This window comes from Labeo rohita, chromosome 7 (assembly GCF_022985175.1).
Source record: "Labeo rohita strain BAU-BD-2019 chromosome 7, IGBB_LRoh.1.0, whole genome shotgun sequence".
NCBI classification, from domain to species: domain Eukaryota; kingdom Metazoa; phylum Chordata; class Actinopteri; order Cypriniformes; family Cyprinidae; genus Labeo; species Labeo rohita.
The window spans coordinates 12,028,672-12,037,328 of record NC_066875.1 but is presented as its reverse complement, the minus strand read 5'-3'; positions in this window follow the sequence as shown (position 1 = coordinate 12,037,328).

Genomic DNA, 8,657 nt, shown 5'->3' with positions numbered 1-8,657 from the left:
CACGGGACCCCTTTGGAGGAGTCATTGGCTACTGCATGAGTGTTAACAGAGGAAAACGGACTCATTGTTCAAATTAATCTGACTTATCATTTTACTCAAAATATCATATATATATATATATATATATCCTATTAGTCTATTATTATTATTATTATTATTATTAATTTATTTTTTAATTAATTAATTAATTTATTCTTTTTAGTCATGTGAGGTTATTAGGTGGTTATTTATAATGTTGGGTACACTTTGCAAAACATTATTTTCCATCCAGTTCGGATCCCCTGTCAAAAATGTTCAGTTTTGGTGCTGAAAAGAATAGTCAGGAAGTGTATATGTAATGTATAATTCTGTTATTATTGGCTAATATCTGTTCGGCTGCTTTCCATTTCTAAAGGCTCATCTCTTATCGCCATACTTATTATTAACCCCAATTAGTATTAGTTAATTAGTATTGTTCCTGTTGCATTATAGTTGCTCTGCTTTCTGTACATTATTTTGATCTGTCATGATTCGTTATTATATATGCTTGAATGTGGGATATAATGTCGTGAGATTAAAGGGGTGATGATGTTAAAAAAAATTGGCCTTGATCTTTTGGCATATAAGAACGCTTTGTGCCATTAAAACACCCTGCAAGATTCATAGCTTAAAACCTCCTCCTCATTATAAACAAATTATTTAATTAAGCTCCAAAAACGTTTTGGATCCAAGGGGCAAGGTGACGTCACCCGGGCACTGTCGTTTGCATAAACACCGCCTCCACAGCAATAGAGCGTGCAAGATGTTGAGTTATAGCGGCCATCAACAAAGTTGAATTTGGGCAATAAAACAGACTTTTTCAATGTATGTTTTATTTAGATGTTAAGTGCTACTCATGCACCACAGTCTGTTCAGAAATATGTCAGCTGATAAGAAAAGAGAATTCTGTGGCAAAGGAGAAAGAAATTGCTGCTGACACAGAGAAGACAGCTAGCTCTGCTAATGCCTGCTACATCCTAATTGATAGCTGTCATGACTGCTATGGGTCTGAAGAGAAGATGGAATTTTCAGTGTTGTCAGCAGAAGATTTTCCCTTGCTTCCCTGTACTTCTTTGAAGCCTTCCCCCAAAAGAGGCCGTGGTGAGTCTCATGACAACATTATTACGAAACTTTCTGAGCTCATCAACATGAGGTCTGATAAACTGGAGTCAGTGGTTGCGGCAAATACTTCTCACATTGCTGGTTTGATAAAAAAAAGCTGAACTCTGTATGTGTTTATGCAAATGAGTTGAAGACCAAAGTTTCCTATAGTCATCTGGCACAGCGTGCCAGAAAGCATCGATAAGAAAAATGTGAGGAAAGACGTTGACACAGTGCATCGTGTTATCATATATTGTTGTCATATATAACATCACATATAATTTCTTTCTTTGCCTCTTTTTGACCTATACCATTATGTTCATATTATTATTAGCAAAAAGGTCATATTTTGTCTGTTTATGCCCAAAGCAGTCATAGTTGATGTAGCGCTATGTTCTCACCACGGTTAGTAGCTGTCTTTAAGCTTCTGTTCTAAAGAATTGTTCAAGTGACTTATTTTTAGTTATTTATTTTTTATCCAAATCTTGTTATTGTGACGTCTTTATCTATAACTTCACTTATTGCCAGGGGACTAAGGAACCATTTAAAACGGAAGGTCTTTTTTTTTTTTTTTTATAAAACAGATTTTTGTTTTCTTCAAGAGACTCACAGCATCTCTGAGGATGGAAATCCCAGTGGTGAAATTACATTTTTTGTTCTCATGCTTGTCAATGGTTTGCGTGTTTGTACACTCAACAAATTATTTTCTGGTAAACTTCCTTATACAGACTTTGATACCAATGGACGTTTTTATGTGTCAAATTCAAATTCATAACTTTAACTTCATTTTCATGAATATTTATGGGTACAATTCAAAGACAGATAATTATGTTCTTAGATAAGATAGAAGAAAAATTGTTCATTGGTTAGCCAAATTCCCTGATGCGCATATACTCTTGGGTGGTGATTTTAATATCACATCAATAACTGTGATTTACAGATGGTCTCCTGGTTTTTGTACTAATACAAATGTAAAGCTAAAAAATTTAATGCTGAGATGTGATCTGACTGACGCTTGGAGAGTTAATCATTCTCATACCAGAGCCCGTACCTGTTATAATAACTCAATGTCTAAACAATTGAGAATAGATTTATGGTTAGTTTCCCGTACACTTGAAGACAATCTGAGTTCTGATATTTTATCTACCACATTAACTGTTTTCAAAGCAATACAAAACCATATTGATTTACTGTCAATGTCTTCTACTAAAATTTATAACTCGGATTTGAAACCTAATAGCTCTGTACTGAAACATAAAACTGTTACTCTTAAAGGTGCACTAAGCAATTTTTGAAAAATGTTTTTTGACCACAGTGTCAGAGTCCCAAAACACAATTGTAGCGAATCAGCATAAGAGGTGTGTCTTGTAACGAGAGAAGACAGTGCTTGTAGTACACAGGACCGATATTAGCAGATTGACTATAGATAGAAAGAAATTTAAGATAAAAAAAAAGGGGAAGAATTGTCAGGGTTTTGTCATTTTGGTCTAGTTTATTAATGGTTTTGTGACAGAGCCCTGACTAGCGACGCAGTACGAGTGTATAATATATGGGAACTGTTCCATACATGCTGTGCCATGGCTATGCCTCTGGTGGAGTGGGCACGTACCCCGATGGGACATCGCAGCCTCAGTGAGTACGCTAGCGTGATAGCGTTGACTATCGACCTAGAAAGTCTCTGCTTTCGTGACCAGATGTCCTTTATTGCGGCCACCGAAGCAAACAAAGAGCTGTTCCGACTGCCTAAAGGGGGCGGACCGCTCAATGTAAATCCTTAATGCCCAGACTGGGCAGAGTAAATTAACTCCTGGTCCTCCTCTGAGGGAGGGAGCGCAGAGAGCATAATTACCTGTGCCCAAAAGGGAGTAGAGGGCACTTTAGGTACATATCCGTGTTTAGGTTTCAGGATGACTTAAGAGTCGCTTGGTCTGAACTCAAGACAGAGACAGAGAGTGCCTGTAAATACGCCCATACGCTTGACTGACACTAAAGCCAGCAGCAGAGCAGCTTTAAACGTCAGGGGTCAAAGGTCTGAACCCAGTGATGGTTCAAAAGTAGCCCTACCTTCAGCGCCCTCAGGACGGTAGAGAGGTCCCAAGGATGTCTAGGCTAAAATATGTTTAATATGTCTAATATATACGGAGCTGATTCCATCATCATTACAGCCTGTAATACGCTTGCATTGACTGCATTAGGCTAATTCTTAATAAAAACCTTTAAACCTCACCTTATTCATTTATGTAATGAGATAAATTCACATTTATTACAATTGATTTTAGGCGAATTTTAAATGTATCAAATTTAAAGGGGACAGTTCGATTTTGGTTTTGTAAAAGTATGTAAAATTATTGTAAAAATTGGTATTGTATAATTGTCAGTTTTTTTTAAAGATGTGTTCCACTTATCATAAAGTGTTAACATTTAAATGACAGAATCAACAGTTCTCCATATGCAGTAGGCTACACATACATAGGCTAAATAGAGGTTGATTGCTTTGACAGTTTAATAAGTAACATGACATTGACCTTCAGGCCTTGTTCATCACAACTTGATACAAAATCAAGGTCCAGGTCCTCCACATACTTAAAGATAAATAAAAAGACATACATTACTTCCTTGGGCATTTTATATTTATTATTTTACAAAAAAAAAAATCAATTTAAAATATACACTACCAGCTGTCACACCCCCGTGGACTGTTTTGTTGGTTTCGCCCTTCTGTGCCCTTATATGGTCTTTCCTGTTCCGTTTCTTGCTAAGTCTTCATTTCCTTGTGGGATACTAAAACTGTAAAACTGACTTATTTGGTCCCCACAATGTAGCAAGAACAAGTACATGTATACACACACAGACACACACAGTGCACTGATTCTTACGATGACATAAAATAAATGCTGAATGAACGTGCAGTTTTTTATACCCACCCAACACACAAACACATACACATAACAACACTCATCTAACCCACGCACGCATATATATATATATATATATATAAAAAATGTAAATTTGTTGTTAGCTAAGTAATAACATGTTTGTGTGAAGTTTAAAACACATACCCGAACTGTTGTGTACATGAACACAATGACGCAAACATTCTTAAAAGTTGTCAGTGTTTTTAGTTATGGTAAAGACCAAAGATATATTTGTTACTTACCCACACGGCAAACAACTTCTTCTTTTTAACGGTTAGCAAACAATACGAATTATCTTCTTATCGATGCTTCTTCATGTTTCAAAATGAATGAATGTTACGTATTTAGACACATAGTGGTTTGTGACATTGCACTTGGATGTGGGCGGGGTTGGATGTCCACCTGCAGGTTGCAACGAGAGGATGAGTGCTTTCTGTGGAGCAAGCTGGCATCTCCACGCCGGAGCCTTTCCTTCTTCCCCGACCTCCACTCAAAGATCTCAAGGTCGTGGGTGAGACCCTTTTCGGCCCACTTGTTCATCCCCGCCTCGGATTATTACGGCAATATGGCGGGGCTGGGCGAGCCCGGCTATAAGATGATGCCCTGGGTGGAACAGACTTTGGCCAGTTATCTGTCCCCTGGCATGGCATCGTCTTTGAAGGCTCCATCCTTACCCTCCAAGCCGCTTCGCACAACCTCGGTGCTTGTAGGTAAGGGGTACACGGCGGCAGGTCAGGCAGAAGCATGTCTGCATATGATGTCAGTGCTCCAGGCATATCAGGCCGACTTGCTTAAGGAGTTAGATGATGGCGAGAAGGTCGACGTTTCAGAGCTCCATCGTACCGCTGATTTGGCTCTCCATGCCACCAAGGAGACCGCCCATGCCATTGGGTGGTCTATGGCAGCCATGTGGCGGCGGAGAGACATCTCTGGTTGATCAATCCGATATGAAGAAAAAGGACAGGGTCTTCCTCCTGGATGCCCCGCTCGCACCTTCTGGCCTGTTTGGCGACGCAGTCGACTCTGTCGTCAACAGGTATCAGGAGGTGTAGAAACAGGAGGTGGCGTTCCAGCTGTACCTTCCTCGTCGATCTCTGGCTCTGGCCGTGTACTAGCTCTTTGTACCGTGAGGTCCAAAAACTGAGCATCGCTACTCGAGCTCCCCCGTCCCAGGACCGAGACAAGCAGCGCTCCAGGTGGGGGGCTTCCAAAGCTAGGCTCGACCTGCGGGTTGTGCTTCAGCCACAGAAGCCTCCGATCAAGCGGTCCTAATGCCATCTCAGGACCGTTAAAGGCAGCCCCTACCGGGGAAGAGTGGGTTACACCGCATTACATGTTGTCTGTCTCTCCTCGGTGCCCTCAGGAGGCCAGTCTGCTACCCCTGCCAGTGTTGCAGGGCGCAGTGGTCTCCAGCAAGCACACTTCTTGGGCTTGCCGGAGTAGAGACCCTTCTGAGACCCTTCTGAAGAAGGAGGCCATTGAGGTGGTCCCTCCTCACGACAGGGAGTCCGGGTTCTACAGCCGGTACTTCATTGTTCCAAGGAAGGATGGAGGGCTGCGTCCCATTTTAGGTCTGTGTCAACTCAATCGTTCAGTCATGAGATTGAAGTTCAAAATGCTTACTGTCAAGCAGGTAGTGTCACACATCAGGTTCGAGGACTGGTTTGTGACGATAGATCTGAAGGACGCTTACTACCACGTCTCCATCCTTCCTCAACACAGGAAGTTCCTGTGGTTTGCTTTCGGGGACAAGGCATACCTGTATTGGGTTCCTTCCTTCGGCCTAGCACTTTCACCCCGTATGTTTACGAAGTGTGTGGATGCTGCCCTGGTCCCTCTTAATCTCCAGGGCATTCGCATACTCAATTACATAGACGACTGGCTGATTCTAGTGCAATCAGAGAGTCGTAGCGACGGATGCATCCCTTACCGGCTGGGGGACATGCGGTCATGAGTGGTCACCCCGCCCAAGGTCTGTGGAGTGGTCACCATCTCAGCTGGCACATCAACTGTCACATGCTGCTGGCCATGCTGGCCATGTTTCGAGCTCTGAAACACTTTCTCCCAGACTTGAGAGATCGCCACGTGTTAGTGTGCACCGACAACACTGCGGTGGTCTATTACATCAACCACCAGGAAGGTCTGAGGTCACGCCCCTTGTACAAGCTGGCACACCAGATCACTGTGTGGTCCCAGGGCAAACTCCTCTTGCTGAGAGCAGTTCATGTCCCTGGGCATCTGAATGTGGGAGCACAAACTGATATTTCCTGAAATTTTTGATATTCGTTCGGAAGTTCAGAAGGAAGTAAGTTTAGAAGTTAGGAAGGAATATTTTGTTACTGTGGAAGGATATTCCAGACAATTTTCAAAAGGAATTGCAAACTGTATTTTCAGTTGCGTTTTCCATATGTGGACGCATAAATTGTGACATAATCCAAACGCAATTGCAAATTCCTTCTCAAAATTGTCCGGAATATCCTTTCATAACTACACCTCCCCCTTTTAGCTAAAGAACTCACTATGACTGATATCATAACATAAACGTAGCACAACATTTTTTTTTTTTTTTGAGTACATGCTCTTTAGGATGACTGTTACTGCAGCTCCAGTTTTTAGCTTGAAAATCATTTGTTTGCAGTTTACAGCGAAGGCCTTTTGTCAGACATCAATCAAACTCTCTGGTTTGGATTGCTAAATCTTGAATGACTGTTAACTACTGACTTCTTGCCATCTGAACAAGAATAATGTTCAACATAAACATATACTCTTTAAATACTAATAAAGTTGGGTTATATGTTTTATGATAAATGTGACTAATTGAGACTACAGTAAAAAACCTTTTACAGTTCAAAAAATACAGATTTGTGAGCATTATTGGACTTCAGGAAGAACTCGTTGTCATGCGGTGAATCTGGCCAATCGTGAAACAGCTGTGTTGTCATTAGAGCTCCTGCAGCTGCTCTGAAGGCTGAGTCAGACGACTGCTCTCCAATCACTATCGCGGTACTTAGATTCCACACATGAAAGTCACGTGGCGCCGGCACCGTCTCAGATCGGAAAAAATTTCTAACCGGCATGCACTGCTTCAAGTCAGAATTTGAAGCTGTTAGGTTGAACACACCTTTAGTTGTCCTGTCATCATGTGATGAGCGTAAGCACTTTTGGTTGCTCTGAATGAGAGATGACAGAAAGAAAGTGGAGGGCTGTGTGGAGTTATTTTACTGCAGTAGACGAAAATCTTACAAACTGCAATGTTTGTAGAAAGTCTATGTGATAGTCTAAAGTCTAAAGAGAATGCAAAAAAAGGAAAGAAGAGGAGGCAAATCCTTTGGACAGACCCCCAGCCAGGACCAATTTGCTGCCCTAGGCAAGGTTTTACGTGCCCCTTGCTTTATGGCCCATTCCACCAATAATACATTTTCTTATATAAAAAAAGCTAATGATAGTGAAATGGCAACACTTACAATAAGGTATCATTTGTTAACATTAGTGATTGTATTAACTAACTTGAACTAACAATAAACAATACATTTTTAACAGTACTTGTTATTTTTGTTAATGTTAGTTATATTGAAAATTAACCTTATTTTAAATTGTTTCCAGTGAAACTATAAAATATAGGTGCTGCCTAAGTCACATTATAAATTAAACACAAACAGCTAGAATAATTACATCTCATATTTTAGCACAAAACTGTATTCATTTGAACACTTCTCTAGCATACAGTAACATTACCGTTTAATCTTCCAAATAAAGTTGAAAAGTGTTTGACTTCCAGTAGATGGCAGCAATGTTTTACTAAACTAGCCCTTTCTAACGTTATCACCTCTAATTATTAAACTGAGAAACGTACATCTTTAAAGTGAATTTTACATAAAATGTTGCTATCTTAATAGGCCCAGTTATATACAGATATTACTAAATTAGCCAATTAAATTAGCCAAATACCATAAATCCCCAAATACTACACACTACTACTAGTGTAAAAATATTATTAAAACGTGTTATCATGTGACACGAAAAATGACACGATTATTTTTCAAACTTAAGTCTCAGATCTCTGGAATTCCATTGTTATTACCCTGTTTTAAACTTTTAGACTAGGCTAACATGAAGTTTGTTCACAAACTTTTACCTAATGTAATTTATTTATATGATCATCATTCATTACGTCTTTGTCCCGGTTTTCCTCTTCTTCTCTTCTTTTTTTTTCTTCCCAGGGCACCAGAGGGATTCTGTCTTTTTGACATACTGATAATTTATTAGTGAAGTGAACATCTATCACAATGTGAAGGTGAATGATGTATGTGGAAGTGCGGCTGTGCGGGGGAAGATTGATCATGCGTGGAACCTGGGTGAGTCGGGAGAGCAATAAAAAAGTTATGTTTTGGCAGACGATCGCTTTTTGTAATATTTTAAATTCATAGTATTGAAGTAGTATTAGCTAAAAACAACAACAACAACAACAAAACAACTTAACTCATTTTGGCGCCCCTAGCATTTGCCTATTCCGTCTATGCCACGGCCCGAGTCGTTTCAGAGAGGCAATAAATATCTAGGTAGCTAACTACAATGGTGAAATTAATATAGGAGATTCAGCATTATTTAATGCTAATTTGTAAA